Source organism: Eucyclogobius newberryi, unplaced genomic scaffold, assembly GCF_026437365.1.
Source record: "Eucyclogobius newberryi isolate DKJ021-1_F unplaced genomic scaffold, fEucNew1.0.hap1 SCAF_8, whole genome shotgun sequence".
Lineage (NCBI taxonomy): Eukaryota > Metazoa > Chordata > Actinopteri > Gobiiformes > Gobiidae > Eucyclogobius > Eucyclogobius newberryi.
In genome coordinates this window covers 27627620-27634476 of record NW_027316500.1, presented here as the reverse complement: position 1 = coordinate 27634476, position 6857 = coordinate 27627620, and the positions used below count along the sequence as shown (strand labels likewise).

The 6857-nt window shown below is 41.2% G+C and overlaps 1 long non-coding RNA gene across 1 annotated transcript in view; it reads left to right on the top strand.

Annotated features, from left to right (window-relative positions):
• The first annotated feature begins 383 nt into the window (after positions 1–383).
• LOC140351666 (uncharacterized) overlaps positions 384–6857 on the top strand; it is a 344644-nt gene continuing 338170 nt past the window's right edge. The window contains exon 1 of the long non-coding RNA XR_011925384.1: positions 384–497. This is a non-coding gene — a long non-coding RNA (uncharacterized lncRNA). The remainder of the gene's footprint in view (positions 498–6857) is intronic.

Sequence of the window (6857 nt, the reverse complement as noted above, 5' to 3'; positions counted from 1 at the left end):
CCCTAAACGGGGCGGGGACACACAGGAAGTGACGTGGAACCGGAGACGCGTCTGCAGTGAACGTACGCAACAAACAGAAGATTACGGACTCACCGCCGTTTAGGACACACCCCTGGTCCTCCTCCACGTCGGCTTCTCCGTTACAGACGCACCTAAAGCCGCCGTACGTGTTCTTGCAGATCGAGGGCGCTTTGCAAACCACCAGATTGGACGCACATTCATCCAGGTCTGAAAGAGGGAAACGTACCATGGGTTTTTTATGTTTTCCATGAAATGTCCACGCGTGAGCTAATCTGATAACAATAAAGAGTTATTAAGCAACTTTTTTGTCCTTTAACTTTAAGTTAATCAAAAAGAAGGGAACTTTGTGAAATGGAAAGAAGAAGAAGGAGGAGGATGAGGAGGAGGAGAAGAAGAAGAAGAAGAAGAAGAAGAAGAAGAAGAAGAAGAAGAAGAAGAAGAAGAAGAAGAAGAAGAAGAAGAAGAAGAAGAAAAAAGTCAAAATCACTTAATTTCAATGTTACGATTATTGTGTGAAGAAATGTGAATTTTACTTCATTATTTAGTTATTTACAGCTTTAATTGACTGTATTTTTCACAATTGTCAAAGTCCATGTTTGTGAAATCCAACATTCTGACTGATAAAATAATGATATTGTCACATAAACAGCCAGAAACACTGTATGCTGCTTGTACTGTGACTTTTTCCAGAATACATTGAACTAAAATGACTTATTGCTGCCCACAATTGTCACAATCATTGCTTGTTTTTTAGCTCTCGCGATTATATTGTGACCTGAATAATCACGATCAACCCAATGACATTGACAGAAGTAAAAAGTGAAATCTATTCTTTAAAAGAATCGCAAAACGTCTAATTAGCTTTACTTTATTCGCTCGTTTTCAAATCTTTGCTGCCATTTCACAATTTTTAACTTCTTGAATGTTCTCGACTCATCTCAATACACGTTTAATTGATATTTTCACGAACCTCTTCAGTTTAAATCGATGTCTAGTGACGTTTTACTTGCCTAAAAACACTCTAGAAGCATTCGTTTGTTCGGTGAGTTTGTTTCGACAGAAGAAAACCTGCACATTTGTATAAAACCTGCACGTACCTTGCACATTGACGGACTGCATCTTGTACTGTCTGCTGGCCCGGGACATGTAGTCCTGGATGTACCAGTGCGGCGTGTCGCTGGAGACGTTGACCCGGTACTCGCCCGGGCTCACCTCACTGGCGTTGTAGAACTTATTCTCAAAACCGGACGCCAAAAGATTCTCCAGCTGAAGAAACGGGAAAACAAAACCAAGCGTGAGTAAATAACTGGTTATTTAAGTCAGTGAAACAACGGTAACACTTATTTACGTCAAACTAGCTGCTAATTTGCATAAATGTGGTTATTAAGTATGAAATCAAACCCTTAGTATTGCTCATTGGTATGAATTTAAGACATTTTGTGCACAAATGATGCTCCTAATATGTCTTAACAACACTTTTATTACCCAAATATTACCTGTGATGATCATAATTTATGTACAAAAGTGTCCTAACGTCATGCTAAATGCAGTAATACATGATTGATGAACAGGAAAGATTGTAAATGTCTAATTAGCTGAAAAATATGACTTGAAATTGACTAATAAATGCTAATTGAAGACTAAATCAGCCACTTAAATGCTTGCAAATTAGCAGCTAGTTTGATGTTAATAAGTGCACCTGAAAAAGAAGATGAAATGTTACCAAAATGAAAAGGAAACAGCTTTTTTTTAATAGTAGTGGTTATTTAGGAGACGTTATAACCTCTGCAGACGAGGTCATGGTATACGTTTGAGTTAGGAAGACTTTGCCTATTTGTGCGTGTTTTCGGTTGCTGCGGAAACCCGGAAAACACAAGGAGAACATGCAAACTCCACACGGCCCTGATGAGTCCAGAAGTGGAACCAACGAACGCCTCAAACGTCTGAATAACTGTGAATAATTGTGTTTTATTATTCATTTTTGTGTTTGTTTGAGCTTTTTATGCTTCAAAATGAACAGAATGTGTTCTTAATTACATACGTGATTTAATTACATATTTAAAAAGAGTAAGACCCACTGTCAACCACTGTTGCCGTGTGAACGTGAGCAACAGGGACTGGGGGAGGTCAGAAGGAGGAGGAGGAGGAGGAGGAGGAGGAGAAGAAGAAGAAGAAGAAGAAGAAGAAGAAGAAGAAGAAGAAGAAGAAGAAGAGGAAATATAGCCGCAAGCGGCAATGATCGGCCCTCGCCACGCCGCCGCCACGCCGCCGCCACGCCGCCGCCACACCGCCGCCACGCCGTAAGAGGAGGGGGCGCTAACGCGCCCCAATTGTCCTTTTATTACGCCTACTGCTGAATCTGTGACGCTGTCACATCTTCTCCCCTTTGTTTTACCATCAAAAAGCAATTTTATTTTGAATTCTTGGCAAAATGTGCGGCTTTGCCGCACAGACACCGTGACTCTTTGAATGAAAATGTGGATAACTTTTGATGGTCTTGAAGATGAGTCTCACCAAATTTCAGGTTAAGAGGGCTGACGCCCTGGGAGGAGTTTGTGAAAGTCTAAAGTGTAAACATGTTCTGGCGATTTCCCCATTGGAATAACATGAAAGGTTTCGGTCATCGTTACGGCAACGCCATAACAATTATGACATGAGTCATTGACTTTTTTGATGGGGATGCCAAAATTGAGTTGTGTGTCAAATTTCATATAATTTCGCAAAACTAAACATTTAACCTCCATATAAAATCTGTAGGGGGCGCTGTGGCGCCAAATGAATTTATTTCACTTCAAGTAGGTTTAGGGCAAAGAGTTTAACAACTGATTCTAATTTGACGCAATTCGGACTTTATCTGCGCAAACGGCAGAAATGTTAAATTTGGGAGATTTCTGAAATTCTTGCTACAGTTTGTGGCTTCGCCGCACAGAGACCGTGAGAGGTATCAATGTAATTTGGATAACTTTTGATGTCCCACTCCTCAGTAGCATTTTCACCAAATTTCAGCTTTTTAGGGCCAACGCCCTGGGAGGAGTTCGTAAAAGTACGACGTTTGGAAAAACTCCGAAGTCATGTTTAGCCATTTTTGAAGCAATATGGCCGACATTTGGTTGGGCGGACGGCGTTGCCGTAAAAATATTTTTTACTTCTCTTGTCACCATCTACCTCTGCGCCAAATTTCATGATTCTACGATCAGATTTTTTTTGGGTCATTTCCCACCTCTCAATGCATTTTTGGTACATTTGGGGGCGCTGACGCGCCAATTTTTTTAATTTTAGAAAAAGGAAATAGCCAGAATGTAGAGAGGCACGATTTTTAGAGGTGTGCTAATTTTTGTGACTTTTCGTCAATGTTCACTGGGTGAAAAATAGGGGGGTTGGTCCCGAGAAGAAGAAGAAGAAAGAAAGAAAGAAAGAATAATATTCCGATGCGAAAACAATGTTTCCCATTTTTCAAATATTATGAACTATACATTTTCGGAAAGCGCTCGCGCTTTCCTACCTCATGGTGTGGGTCCCTGGTCACTGACGGGTACTTTCGTTAATTTTGAGTGGGCTCCGCCCACTTTGTGTTTTTGGCCCTATATACAGTAATAATGTTCAATTTTTGCATTACATGCTTATATGCACGGAACATGCAAGAGATGGGGAACGTATTTGTGAGCTACTTAGCGCAAATGAGTGCTTTATATTGGGATGACGACCGCTTCGCGGTCGTCATCCCAATGTAAAGTGCTCGTTTAGTGCGTACTTTTGCACGGGCTTCGCCCGTTTACAACGGTAAAGTTCCATTTTCCTACTACTAATTAGTATGCACGGGGCGTGCGTGAGTGAAGGAGTGCGTTAGTGAGTGTTTGGAAGTGGGCGAGCGCTTCGCGCCCGATTTCGTGCGCACTTCGTGCGCACTTTCGCAGCCGTGCTTCGCACGGCCTTACGAGATTAATAGGCCTCTCGCCAGCTTGTGGCGCTCGGGCCTAATAAGAAGAAGAAGAAGAAGAAGAAGAGGAATAAGAAGAAGAGGAATAAGAAGAAGAGGAATAAGAAGAAGAGGAAGAAGAAGAAGAAGAAGAAGAAGAAGAAGAAGAAGAAGAAGAAGAAGAAGAAGAAGAAGAAGAAGAAGAAGAAGAAGAAGAAGAAGAAGAAGAAGAAGAAGGCTTGATAATGATATTAAATTTGTATTCTTATTCTTAATATATTGTGAAGAACATGTCCTGCAGCCGTACTTCAAATAAATTAAAAAAGAATAAGGATATCACAACATCACTTCATCTCAATGTTACGATTATTGTGAGAAAAAACGCAACAGTTTTACTTCATTATTTAGTTATTTACTGCTTTAATTGACTGTATTGTTCACAGTTGTTGAAGTCCATGTTTGTGAAATCCAACATGACTTAATTACATATTTAAATAGAAATGCTGACGTCAAAGCCACTGTTGCCGGGGACTGGGGTGGTTCCTCTGACTAAACAGGGCCTGGGGGAGGTCAGGGGCTTGGTTCTTTGTGCTGTCGTGTAGTCATAGTAACCTGTTTGAGTCCGTTGTTGCTCTGCCAGCCCACAACCACTTTGAACACGTTTGATCCTGAAAACAGAATAATGTGGCACAATAATAAATAGACATAAAGAATAAAAAGTGTGAGATCGTCTTTGTTTTGGATCTTACCTGGAGGATTGGTAGAGTCGCCTGCGAGGAAAGACAAATATGAAAAATATTATTGATTAGTGATTATACAGGCCTCATTTCACAAAACAAATATAATAAAATAATGACAGCTTTTTAAGGCATAACTCCACATGCTTAAAAGATGAAGGTACTTTTTAAAACAACCATTTATTATTATGTTTTGTTATTTAATTTAATCATCTTGAATCCACTGGTTTAAACGGGACATTTGAACTTTGAAGGTTGTTTTGTTCCCACGGCGACATAAAGATCAGCTCATAAAGAACAAGCGACACACACCAAACGTAAGAATCTTGGAGTTTTACAAGATTTTTACGGATTAAAAAAGGATTTGTCAATATATATATTCAAACCTTTCCCAAATATGTGCATTTTTTACACATATGCTTTAACTTTATATTTAAAAAAAGCATCACATGATGAAAAACTGTATGTAAATAAACAGAAGTGATTTAAAATTAAGATCTCCACAGTTCAGATATTATCCTATTAACCTGCAGTATCTCGCCTTGATAAATTTGAGTATTTCTATATTTATGTCCAATTTAGTGTTGTGTAAATGCTGTTTACTGCCCTCTAGTGGCAGCAGTAGCACATGTGCTTAAGACCATTCTAGGAGCAGTGTTTTTAGAAAATAAACACATAAAACTATCCTAGCGCAAGTATTCTGACAGTAGTTCATATTGAAACATGCAACATTGATTAAGCTCGATGAAGCACATGTTGGGTAAATGTTTAAATGTTTTGTTTTCGCCGTAATCTTTACATACCACATCCATCGTTGTGGTTGCTGTCTTTGTATCTGCAGACGCATTCCACGGAGCCGGGCGTGTTCATGCATTCGTACTTGGCATTGGGGCAAGTCTTCAGGTCCAAACACTCGTCGATATCTACAACGCACGGACACAAAACGCCGTCACGTACACAGACCCACAAGTGTTCACGCCGTTGCACGAGCTCTTTTACGACCTGTGCAGTTCTTGCCGTTCCCAGTGAATCCGCTGTTGCACGTGCAGCTGTAGTTGGACTTTTTACTTTCGCAGACGGCGTCTTTGTGGCACGGAGGCACGTAGGGCGGCGCGCAGAAGTCTGAAAACACAGGCGCAGACAGGAAATAACGTCAGATTTGCTTTATTGAGGACCAGGGACGAAGAAAAAAGCGGTAAAAGTGTGGACATAGCATTGAGTATACATGGCACATCCGGGAACTTGTACAGTAGCAACCGAGTCCGCCATCTTGAAAGGGGCACAACAGCACGTCTACTACACACGATATTCAGGATGCATGAGGCCAAAAAAGGACATCGCTCTGTTGTCAGACCAAGGAATGATAGCTTTGTCGTGTACCTTAGTTTGCCGTTATCGTCTAAAGAATCAAAGTATTTGTAGCTCATTAGGCCGTAGAAAAGGATGCAGTCGTGGTGATTTATATATATTGCGTACCCCTTTCAAAATGGCCACTATGGGGAAGTCCCGGATGTATGACGTCACCGCAAACGCATGTATAAACGTTGTGGTCAATGTAAAAGCCTCTATTTTATCCTAGTTTATATATTTTTTATCACTATTATCATTCAAATTCACGACGTTGACATTGCTAAAGCGTAAACCGTTAAACTTTGCGAGTACGTTTGTGCATTATCGTGATTTTGTTGCTAGGTCTACGCTGAAATTACGGCGCGACGGACCTTGCTCGAAACACTTGTAGCCCTCTTTTCCGACGGCCACGGTCTTGTCGGGACACATCCCGCAGCGGAACTCCCCCGGTGGGTCGAGGGGCGTACAGGCCACGCCCGGGTAGCAGGGAACGCCGTCGCACACGTTCGATCGCCTCTCGCAGAACTTCCCCGCGAAGCCGCTGGGGCACAAGCAGCCCACCAGCTACAGAGCGAGAGCGTGGGAGAAACAAAGACAAATGAGACTGTTACGATGGTCATTTTGGAAACATACTAGTGTTGACATTAGATATGAGCAGATATTGGTTCTGACAAACAGAAATAAACACTTTCCTGAATAATGTTTGAATCCGAAGTGGACCGCGTGTTACATAAAGTGTTGAAAACTGCATTAAATTCGATTCATACTTTGTCGTTCGTATTGCAATGCGCTATCAAAGTTGCATTATTCCTTAGCTCAGACCGCCAGCGATC